Genomic DNA, 12,469 nt, shown 5'->3' on the forward strand with positions numbered 1-12,469 from the left:
TCCATTTGCTGAGAGCTCTGCCCACTCACTTAACCTATCTACATTCCTTTGTAGCCTTCTTATTTCCTCTTCACAATTTACTTTCCAACTATCTTTGTGTCATCAGCAAATTTAGCAACCAGACCTTTAGTCCCTTCATCCAAGTCATTTGTATAAATTGTGTAAAAGTTGAGGCCGCTGCACTGATCCCTATGGCACACCACTTGTCACATCCTGCAAACCAGAGAAAGAACCATTCCCTTATGGTACATACTGATCCTCTGATTAATTATTTGGCATAGATAAAATCTTCCCATGAAAAAAACCTTGTTGACTCATGTTGTGGCACTGATTTGTTCTGGCACTGCAGTGAAAATAAGTTGAATGACACTTTAAATACATTAGCTTATCCGTATTTAGAATAATTTTAAAGAAAACTATTGCTCAGTTTAATCAGTGCCACCTAAATCACCCCATTATTAACCTCTTTTTTCAGGAACTGAGCTGCTGTTGACTGAGGAAATTTGTATCCAGCATCTGATCAATTTCACAGCACTGTATTTGCAAAACTTTCAATCAAAGGAATAATATCTCATTATCGTTGGCTTGCTGAGGAAATATATATTAGTCAAAACAGTATGCTGAAAGCCTATATTTCTGCACTAATTACAGGCTTTGTTTTGTCTCCCATGAGCATATTTTACAGACTAGTCAGTCTTACAAAAGGTACCACTGTTAATCCACTATTTGCCTTGTTCTCCATTGCAGCTGCTTAGGAGGTAGAGTGCAAACAGAACTGTATTTAAGGTCATTCCTTTTAAATCCACTGCATGGAGTTACAAGCAGGGAAGAAAGAAACTAAATTATTGCTGGGAATAACATTAAGAAAAGACTCGAGATAAGATAACCTCATTGTTCCTTTATTTATGAGGCTCAGGGAGACTGTGCTCTGCAGTGCATTAATCAGTCAATGATAAAGAGATTGCATCAGGATTCCAGGATTAAATATTAGTCCTGGGGTTCCAGCAACAAAGTGAACTTAAATAGCCACGCAAGAGAAAGCAGTTAAAGGAATCAATTGTTGATATTTTCTATAATTTTATTGCCAAACTCTCTTTCCTGAAGGTTAAAATAACTGTTCAAAATAAATGATTGTTTAAATGTTTCTGTAATGTTTAATGGTGCTGTTTTGAAGAATTCTATTGTTGTTCCATGTTGATATTGTAATCCCCTTAAAAACCTAAACTGATTTTCCCAATATAAATTGCAATTGTAATTAGAATCATTGTTATCTTTTGAGGCCTTGTTTGCCTGTCCAAGTGGATGCAATAGATACTGGCCAGAATTACCCCGCCATTCATGTCAGCAGGATTCCCTGGTCCCGCCACATCTCCTGTTACGGGTTTCCTGGCAGCTAGGGGTAGCTTCTATGGTAATTCCCATTGATAGTGGCAGGACCAGAGAATCCCACTGCCAGTGAGCGGCGTGTTGTCCCCCGCTGCCAAGAAAAACGCTGAGGGGAGACCAGAGAAGCTTGGCCACTATTGCACTCTTTAAAGCAGATCTTCTAGTTTCCTGGTCAACATTTATTTCTCAACCAATGCCACTTCTTCTTCAGTTCTCTGCCCAAAGGGAGATCTGACCACCAGCGCCACAACTTCCACAACTGGTAGGCCAAAGAGGTCAAATCCACCCCAGCCAGAACAGGGATTAACCCTATGCTAATGCCACCAATCTGATCCCTACCAGCCCAAGGAGTCTAGGTTACTATGGCAACATACACTTTTACATGCATGTTGCAGTATTGCACTATGGATGATAATGGTTGAGGCTTCAATTTCTTTCCATCACATGGAATCTCTCCCACTCTTACCACCTGCCTTTGGTGTGTGTTGAAAGGATTTACAAGTTGATACTCTGTTTTGCCACATTACGAACACACCTTCCTCGGTCATCAAATGTTGGAGTGGGACTTGCGGCCAGAGCTTCTGGCTTGGAGTAAGAAATGCTATCCACTGCGCCACCATACCTCCCACCCAACACCACTAAAATGGATCAATTTATCTACATTTCTCTTTGTGGTACCTTGCTATGGAATATTGGAACTAAGTAGGTCATTCAGGCCCTTAGGGATCTGTATCTCAATTTCATTTATCCACCTTTATTCCATTCAACTTGCTACTCCTACATAATAGCAATCTGTCGACCTCAGCCTTGAATATTTCACTTGAACCAGCATCTATTGTCTTTTAGTGCAGGGAATTCCTGCACTTCGAGATCAATTTACATAAACTTGTTTTGTATTTCTATGAATATAGGTGGTTGAAGGGTGATCAAATCAAAGTATGTGATACAATAAAATGGTTCAATTGAAAAGTTATGCAGAAACGATTACCTCAGATGGGGGAATCCACAACAAAAGGGCACCCACTAAACATCAGAGCCAGATCATTAAGGATTGAAATAAAGAAATATTGAGTGAAATTTTCTGTTTTTTCCAAAAGTGCTGGACCTGGTGAGAAAACCAATGTGTAGCTCACCAACAGCACAGCCAGTGTTTCTCTCACACTTAGTAAAATAAAATACTGGAGGTGTCTCACACATCGTCATGCTGTGAGGCTGGGTGGGGCCTGATAGAGTCAGCAACCTTTGCTCTCCAGAAATCATTTTTTAAAGGATACCTTAATCTTAAAAAAGTTAAAATTAAAAAAATACCCCCCTTCCCCCCAACAGTGATTGAGACACCCCACCCCCCCCCCCCCCTCCCCAGGAAACCACCTCCCAACATAGGACCCCTCAGGACAAGGGGACAACCCACAACCCACATGGGGAACCTCCTGCACCGACCTCCCCAGTTGAAGCAACCCTTCCTTGGCACTAACTTTGGCACTGCCCCCTGGCACCCTGGCACTGTGTCCTGCCCCGCCCCCGGCACTGTTCCCTGGCACTGCCCTGGGAACCCTGGCACTGGGGGCAGTGCTAAGGGCAGTGCCAGTTTGTCAGTGCACAGTGCCAAGGTACAGCTTGGCCATGTCTCTCTCTCCCTAGGACTATCCTTACCTGTGCACCCCCAATGGGTTCCATTTGCCTGGTTCCCACCCAACTTGGATGCATCGATCTGATGGCAAATGTATTTCACCTTGTTATTTCCTAATTAATGATAATTAAAAGAAAATGTGTATAAGGCATGAATTTCCACTTATTGAAGCTGCTGATCTTATAAATCAATAGAGTTCCGCATTGACTTTTCTGCGCGGCCACGACAGACGTGGCACGGTAGCACAGTGGTTAGCACTGCTGCTTCACAGCTCCAAGGTCCTGGGTTCGATTCCCGGCTTGGGTCACTGTCTGTGTGGAGTTTGCACATTCTCCCCATGTCTGCGTGGGTTTCCTCCGGGTGCTCCGGTTTCCTCCCACAGTCCAAAGATGGACTGGTTAGGTTAATTGGCCATGCTAAATTGCCTCTTAGTGTCCCGGGATGCGTAGGTTAGAGGGATTAGCGGGTAACATGTAGGGATATGGGGATAGGGCCTGGGTGGAAGTGTGGTCGGTGCAGACTCGATGGGCTGAATGGCTGCTTTCTGCACTGTAGGGTTTCTATGATTCTATGATTGCCTGTATTATCATGGAAATCATTCCCACATGTCGAATTAATATTTGCACCAAGTTCTGAAAATCCTTTCTGCAGCTTACCCAGTTTCAGAATCCGGTACTCCCCACCATGCACAGGCAGCTTAGAGGTTTGAGTACATTCGACCTGTAAGATGCAGGGTGGGACGGTATTAATGTCGCCCTATTCCTTACATGATTTCAGTCCTCAATGAAGTACTTTAATGATAAAATTTATATATATCTCTGTGCCTGTAATATGTGAATGGTGTATTGGTTTATAATTTTAATATAACTTTAATTAAACATTGCCCTTCTTTTAATATCTGACTGAGTGTGTCTATCTTTATTGATACATGTTTGCATGTTTTTCGCCTGGTTAAATAGTCTTTATATGAATTTTTCAATGTAAGCTGCACTGTAATTCGATCTTCAGGCTATAAGTGTGTTTCTTGAATAAAATAATAATTATTTTACTTGCCTGCATTGCATTGAATCTATCCTGATGCCGCAGTGTTAGGAGTACTACCCAAGGACCGGGAGTGTCAGTGGCACGAGGCTACGCTGTGGTATCATGAGCCTCTTGGAACAGAAGTAGCTTGTCTCAGTGCTTTTGAATTCTGGAATGATCCTTCAGATCTGTAGGTGCATCAGCCGCCTAGACCTGGATCCTTACATCTACAAGAGTAGGGGGTCCTAGGGAGTTGTTATCAGCATACAAGCAGCTTTATGAAGTTGGACAGCAGACCTGACACTTGTGGAGGATTCACTGATCAGTCAGAGTAAGAGCTCATACTGAATGTGGTGACATAGTGGCATGGATAGAGGATTGGTTAGCTAACAGGGAACGGGGTGGGGGGGCGCGATTGTGAACCCATGTTCACCATCCATGGGATCAGCGGCGAGGGTTCAATATCTTGCAAAACTGGAACTTGTCAATCTCACCGGAGAGATCGTGACTTCCAATTTTTGCCACCCCTCGCCGGTGACGTAATCAGGTTCACACCCACAATGAGCATGAACTTGATTTCAATATAATTAAATACATTTACATATTATTAAAGACCCCCCTCGCTGTTTATGAAACCAGAGGCATATTTTTTTGATGGCCAGTAGAGTCAAAGAGTATAGGGGGGGTGGGCAGGATGATGGTATTGAGGCCACAGTCAGATCAGCCATTATCTTACTGAACCATGGAGCAGGCTTGAGGGGCTGAATGGCCTACTCCTGCTCCTAATTCTCATGTTTGAATGTGAGGGATGAGTTTGAAATTATGCAAAGGGTAAAAAGCAAATGGCCTGAATTCTCTGGAGTGGCTTCATGGGAATTCCCATTGACAACGGCGGGACCAAAAGATCCCATCACCAGCGAACAACACGCCGCAGAGAAAAACACTGAGGGAAGGCCAGAGAATCTTGGCCTAATATGTAAAGGAAGTTTGCTCAAATATGGCAAACAGTGAGTGAGTGTCCATTTTTATGTAGTAGGTGACAAGGTATGGGATCAAAGGTTCAGTGCACACCGTGAGAGAACTACAGGAGGATTGAATAATTACATTTAAAGAAACTGCAGGGAAGGATTGGGGGCAGCAGGTAATTTATCTTGTTTGAACTGATAAGGCCATCAAAACTTATTTTTGCCCCGTTAATAAGTTCAGAGGGTCAAGATAGATGGCAGTCACTATGGCAACCTACCTCCACAGAGTGTAGCCTACATGTTTAAATAGCCTACAAGATCAAATTCCAAACAAATCATTCCTCTGCTATATATCTTGATAAAGAGACGTCTTCCCCTAGATTGCCTACTTATTGCATTGCTTATGCTTCTTTACACAATGCCACTTTAACATGCTGCTTGGCCTTGACTCCAGCTACATGCCTCCTTTCCACTTCAGCAATGACTCTAACTCTGCCCCATTACTAGTTTTCCATCACCCCCTCCTGCCTTTATGATGCATTGCATGCTGGCTTTACAGACACTGCAGATCTCTCAATATTTAAATATGCTGATCATTCCATTTACAACAAGGTCAATACAACAACCTCATTTTCAGACCCCTTACATTATTTTGGTTTGATATATAGCATATGGGCATCAGACAGTAATCACTCTCAAACCTTTTGTCTCAAATCTTAAACAGGAATCCCTTGTCATTTAATGACTCCTGCCCTCCATCCTATCACAACCTTTTGTTCTGTCCCTGTTCCCCACCCCCCACTCTGCTTCCTGGCTTTGTACTTGCTTAAAAGCTATTCATATGTAACATTTTCTTGCTGTGTCATCGACCTGAAACATAAGAGAGGCAATTTTAACCTGACCACTGTCAGAAAACTGACAGGATTGGTTATGATAGTGTTTGACACCCTGTCCAATTGGACTCTCCATTGACAGCAATGTAGAGTAATAGTGGGCCTGACTTGCACCCGATCCCATCTGTTTCCTAATTGGTAGGTTAGGATAATATAGCTCCCTGTTAACTTAGTTTGTCTCTGCCTCACTTTCGCTCTCCATTGATTTGGGGAGTGGGGGGATTGATTCCTTGGTCTCCCCGCAGCGTGTTTCTCATGATGGGAGGCAGTGTGCCATTCGCCGGATCTCCTGATTAAATGACTGCACCCCATGCTGCCGGGAAACCCACATCAGGACCAGAAGATCCTGCCGGTGTAAACAGCCAGAGAATTCCAGCTGCTGTTTAACCTGCAGAGTGTTTCTACTATTTTTTATTGTTATTTCAGATTTCCAACAACCACAACATTTTGCTTTTGTTATTATCAGATCCTTTCAGACCTGCAACAGTGAGGATCTTCCTCCCCTCTGAGGGGGCAGCCTTTGGAAAATACAGTAGTATCTGTAGCCCACCAAGAATATAAAAAGAAAGCGCACTCAGCAGCATAACACCAGCAAAGTTGTGAATAGTTCTTGTGCACCTCAGTGGTAAATCTGTTTATGAGGGAAGTCCCCTGCCCAGACTATGTTTGTACCCGACTTGTTCCCAGAAAGAAACTGAATAATGGCTTCTCCTCGTACTTTGAATCAGGATTTTCTCAACGATTTTTCACAGAAACCTCAGAGTGAATATTATTGTCAAAACCATTTATTTGACCTCAATGAGGTGTAATAATCTGCAATTTGTTATTCTGAATTTATTCTGACCTTTAATTACACTTAGCTACATGGAAAAGTTTAACTCACATCTACCTTTTGTGATTAATTGATTGAACCATATAAATTGGTTAGCACTGCTACCTCACAGTGCCAGAGATGTGGATTCGATTCACTGTCTGTGTGAGTCTGCTTGTTCTCCTCTTGTCTGCGTGGGTTTCCTCCGGATGCTCCGGTTTCCTCCCACTGTCTGAAAGACATGCTGGTTAGGTGCATTGGCCATGCTAAATTCTCCCTCAGTGTACCTGAACAGAGGTCAGAGTGTGGTGACTAGGGGGTTTTTACAGTAACTTCATTGCAGTGTTAATGAAGCCTATTTGTGACACTAATAAGTAAACGTTAAACATTAAATTTGCTGAGGATTGGTTATGCATTGTCCCTAAGATCACCTGGATGGAAAAACAATAGTTCAGTTTTATGCAAGTTAGTTTCGCAAGAGTTGGAAAAATACGTTTTAAAGTAAAATGTTTTCTGCATTTTAAAAATAGCAACTGCCCACACATCTTAAGTGGGAGAAAGGAAAGCTTTTCTGAACTAAGTAACAAGGGTAAAAATTGAAACCTGTTGCATCCATGCTACTTGTGTAAGTGGCAGAAATGAGGGCCAATGTTGGGGACCAATGTCCTCTGCCCAAAAGAAGGTATTTATCAAACTTCAAGATAGTGCACCTTTGCCTAACTCAGGCATTAGGCCCCTTACATTTGTAAATGGGAGACCTGGGCCAAAAGTCTCCAACCTTGCCCGCGCCTGGATTATCCGGTCCTGCTGCTGAGCGCCAAATTTTCCGTTCTCGGTGGCAGGGGTAGTGGGGCGTTTAAGCTCAGAGAATTCCGGCCCTGTTTCTTCCCCCTTGCTGAAAGTGGGTGATGACAAATGGTGTGGGAGCCAGGTCTGGTATTCACAAGGATTCTTCACTAATCATTGCAACCTGCACAGCTTCCGACAAGAAAAGCTCTTTCAATCTGAAGGAGGAACAGCCCTCACCCTCTTACTGCTGCTCTGTCCTCTCTACCAGTGACGCAAGAGCCACACATTCTTTTTCTGAAGGTGGGCAATCCTGCAGCAAGTTCCAGTGGAATGTTCAAATCATGTTAATGAAACTAAGTCTGTGCTTACCTCGAACTGCCATGCTCTTCCATGTGTGTGGTGCCCAATTCAGGCCTCAAATAGGCCTGAAGGGATTTCCACCCCATACTGTTGTCAGATTGACTCTTTGTGACAAGACAGCTTATCAAATCAGGAACTTTCTTCCTGGATAAATTAAAACCAGTTTCACATAAAGAACTGATTATCTTCCCATCAGGCAAATATTGACTGAGTTGGCTAATCAGTTGCTGAGTATAAACAGCTCTCTTTTCCATTTGAGTCAAGAGCAGACAGCCTTGTGTACTCTGCAGTCTCATGTAATCTCAGCCAACAATTGATAGTGCAGCACATCAAAGCCTTAAGGGAGAGAGCCCAGGTAATTTCTGCATAAAAATGCACATTGAACAATTGATAGTAGCATAAAAAGAAGTCTTCAGATACTTTCACCAGAATTTAAATGGCAAATAGATTTTTGGTGAATGTGGGTGATACACATGGTTGCTGGAGCTGTGCTGTATGAGTTAGTAATGGACAATGGACTTCATACCAGCCTGCTTTTCTCTGATAATTGCAAACGTTCAGTGTGCTATTATGGAGACGTCAGCATCAGTTTACCTGAAGGAAAGTTGAAATAGAACTCTATTATATAACAAAGAAAACAGCCAGCAAAACACATCAGCCACATACGCAATGATCAAAAAGACCTGCTTGGCTTTAAACACTAACGTACAATGACAACTAGTGCATCCAGTTTGTGTTTCAAACCCTTGGTTGTCCACGCTTGAGGCCGGCCTCAACAGGTCAGTGCACTTATTCTCTACGAAAATCTGAACAAAGCAAACACTGAGCACTTTGGGTTGTGTTTCTTTGAACTCTGGACTGATGTAAACTTTGGCAGAGCCAGGATGAGCCATTTCAAATATCAATTACAGTGTATAAGTTTGCGACTGTTGGAACAAAATAAACCCTTCATGCTGTATCTCAAGCAATATTTGAATTTGCAAAAAACAAAGATACAAATATTACATGATTGCTTCAGAGATTACCTGCCTTTCATCAATTATTCTGCTGCTTTAATAACATTTGAACAGTTTTGTTACAAATCCGAGTTTGTGAAATGAAATTATTACTGTTGCAGAATCATGCTCACACGATTCAGAGTGCAGCGGGCACTGCTTTCTGTAACCCCTCCATTGATTAAATGACATAATTGTTATTTCCGGATATGTCTTCAAAAGAATGGTTAACAGATCAATAATATCTGGAATGTAGCTTTCGAATCCGCTGCTTATAGCCATCAGAGCAAGCACCTCATTATTTAAAGCAATTTTGCCTTTGGGGATTCCCTGCTCACAATTTACATGGACTTCTTTGCATTAAAATCTGTTCTCAGAGCTCCAATAATTCTTCTTCACTGAGTATTGAAATAGAAGTGAGATTCAAGGATGGCACGGTGGCACAGTGGTTAACATTCACAGTGCCAGGGACCTGGGTTCGATTCCAGCTTTGGGTGATTGTCTGTGCGGAGATTGCATGTTCTCCCTGTGTCTGCGTGGGTTTTCTCCGGATGCTCCGGTTTCCTCCCACAGTCCAGAGATGTGTAATTTAGCATGGCCAATCCATCTAACCTGCACATCTTTGGACTGTGGAAGGAAACCAGGGCACCTGGAGGAAACCCATGGAGACATGGGGAGAACGTGCAAGCTCCACACAGACAGTCACCGGAGGCCAGAATTGAACCCGGGTCCCTGGCGTTGTGAGGGAGCAGTGCTAACCACTCTGCCACCATGCCACTGACATATGCCACCTGCTCCCCATCACCTCCTTGCACCCCAGGCAAGCGGAGTATGTTCCATCACACTCCTGACTTGGCCTTGTAAATGCTGGGTAGGCTTTGGGGAGATGGGAAGTATGTCACTCTGTGCAGAATTCCCAGACTTTGACCTGCTCTTTTAGCCACAGTATTTACATGGCTGGTCCAATTCAGTTTCTAGTCAATGGTAACTCCTCCAGGATGCTGATAGTTGAGGATTCAGTGATGATAATGGTTCAGCACCATTCGCGACTCCTCAGATACTGAAGCAGTCCACGTTCAAGTGCAACAAGATCTGGACAATATCCAGGCTTGGGCTGGCAAGTGGCATGTAACATTCGTGCCACACAAATGCCAGGCAATGACTATCACCAATAAGAGCCACTCTAACCATTGCCCCTTGACATTCAATGGTGTTACCATCACTGAATCCCCCACTGTCAACATCCTTGGGATTACCATTGACCAGAAACTCAACTGGACTCATCAGATAAACATAGTGGCTACAAGAGCAGGTCAGAGGCTAGGAATATTGTGGCGAATAACGCACCTCCTGACTCCCCAAAGCCTATCCACCATCTACAAAATACAAGTCAGGAGTGTGATGGAACACTCCCCATTTGCCTGAATGGGTGCAGCTCTATCAACACTCAAGAAGCTTGACACTATCCAGTGGCCCGCTTGATTGCCACCACATCTACAAACATCCACTCCCCCCACCACCGACACTCAGTTAGCAGCAGTGTGTACTATCAACAAGATGCAATGCAGCAATTTACCAAAGATCCTTAGACAGGACCTCCCAAACCCACGACCATTTCCATCTCAAAGGACAAGGGCAACAGATACATGGGAACACCACCATCTGCAAGTTCCCCTCCAAGCCCCTCGCCTTCCTGATATTGCCGATATATTGCCGTTCCTTCACAATCGCTGGGTCAAGATCCTGGAATTCCCTCCCTAATGACATTGTGGGTCAACCCAGAGAACATGGACTGCAGCGATTCAAGAAGGCAGCTCACTGCCACCTCCTCAAGTGCAACTAGGGATGGGCTATAATTGCTGGCCAGTCAGCGACGCCCATATCTCACGAATGAATTTTTTAAAAAATGACATTAAATGTCAAATTACCATAAGGGGCAATTATTGCACTGGAGGAGGAGTGTAAAAGTGCCCTCTTGAGGTAATATGTGCATGAATGTATATAAACCAAACCAGATTAAACTAGTTTCATTATGTACTAGACTCCATGCAATACACACCAGTGCTTTTGTCCTACAAAGATATCATCGCCCATTGTATCTTTCTTCGTCCTCCTTCCCTCCCATTTACCTTGTCAAGCCCTTTCAGAATTTTATGTGTTTCAATAAGATCACTTCTCATATTTTTAAACTCCAATGAATGCTGGTCTAACTTTCTCAACCTTTCCAAACTCAGAGATCTGGTAATCAACCTACTGAATCTTAATTCTGAACTGCCTCCAATGCATTTATATATCTCCTTAATTAAGAAACCAAAATTGGATGCAGTACTCTAGGTGCGATCTCATCAATGCCCTGTACAGTTGCAGCAAAGTTTCCTAATTTTATATTCCATCACACTTACAATAAAAAAGCATTCTATTTGCCTTCCTAATTACCTGCTATACCTGCATGGTAACATTCTGTGATTTATATACAAGAATCCCTCTGTACTGCAGCGTTCTCTAGTCTCTCTCTATTTAAATTATATTCTGTATTTCTATGATTTTCTACTAATGTGATGATCCTCACTTAGTTGCATATTACACTCCATCTGCCAACTTTTATCCCACTCACCACTCTATATATCTTTGCAAGCTCTTTGGTCAGAATTTCTCAGAAAGGCAATGGCCCTTATCGAATGCCTTTTGAAAATCCAAATACATTACGGCCGGGATTCTCCGACCTCATCCTTGGCTGGGATTCTCTGGTCCCCCTGCAGTGAATGGAGATTTAGCTGAGCGCCAAATTCTCTATTTTTGCTGGCAGTGGTAGCAGGGCATTTGAGACTGGATCTACTGGTTCTCCGTAATTGCTCTGCTTGTTACGTCGTCAAAGAATTCTAATAAATTTGTCAAACGTAATTTCCTTTTCATAAAAACCATGTTGACTCTGCCTGATTGTATTAGAATTCTCTAAACGACTTGTTACTATTTTCTTCATAATTGATTCCAGCTTTTTCCCCATGACAGCTATTGCGCTAACGGGCCTACAGTTTTCTGCTTTCTGTCTTTTTCCTTTCTTGAATAGAGGTGTTACATTTTCTGTTTTCCAATCCTCCAGGACCTTTGCACAATCTAGGAAATTTTAGGAGATAACAACCAAGATCCACTGTCTATCTCTCCAGCCACGTCATTTAACAGCCTAGGATGCAGGCCCAGGGGACTTGTCAGCTTTTAGCCCCCTTTGTTGTCCTAGCAGTTTTTCTTTCGTGGTAGTGATTGTTTTAAGCTCCCTTTTTCCCTTTGCTTTTCTACCATTACTAGAATGCTTCTTGTGTCTTCTACGAGGAAGACACATACAAAGTCCATACCATTCCCTTGTTACCTATTGTTAATTCCCCAGTCTCATCTATGAAAGGAACACTGTTTAATTTAGCTACTGTCTTCCTTTTTATATATTTGAAGAAACTCTTACCATCTTTTTATATTTTTTGCTGGTTTTCATATGCTAATTTCTCCTTTTTCCTTAGTCAAATATTTCTGGTTTTGTAATATCTTCCAATCTTCTGGCCTCCGATTAACCTTCAGTGCCTCTGATGCTTTTCCTTTCAATTTTATACCATCCTTAACTTCTTTTG

The 12,469-nt window shown here is 42.8% G+C and overlaps 1 long non-coding RNA gene across 1 annotated transcript in view; it reads right to left on the minus strand.

The window, feature by feature from the left end:
- The window catches only part of LOC144506824 (uncharacterized), a 39,340-nt gene extending 31,308 nt beyond the window's left edge, over positions 1-8,032 (minus strand). Inside the window, exons 1-3 of the long non-coding RNA XR_013499966.1 lie at positions 7,867-8,032; positions 6,835-6,940; positions 3,673-3,736 (exon numbers count right to left, since the gene is read on the minus strand). This is a non-coding gene — a long non-coding RNA (uncharacterized LOC144506824). The remainder of the gene's footprint in view (positions 1-3,672; positions 3,737-6,834; positions 6,941-7,866) is intronic.
- Positions 8,033-12,469: the final 4,437 nt, after the last annotated feature.

Source organism: Mustelus asterias, chromosome 18 (assembly GCF_964213995.1).
Source record: "Mustelus asterias chromosome 18, sMusAst1.hap1.1, whole genome shotgun sequence".
Lineage (NCBI taxonomy): Eukaryota > Metazoa > Chordata > Chondrichthyes > Carcharhiniformes > Triakidae > Mustelus > Mustelus asterias.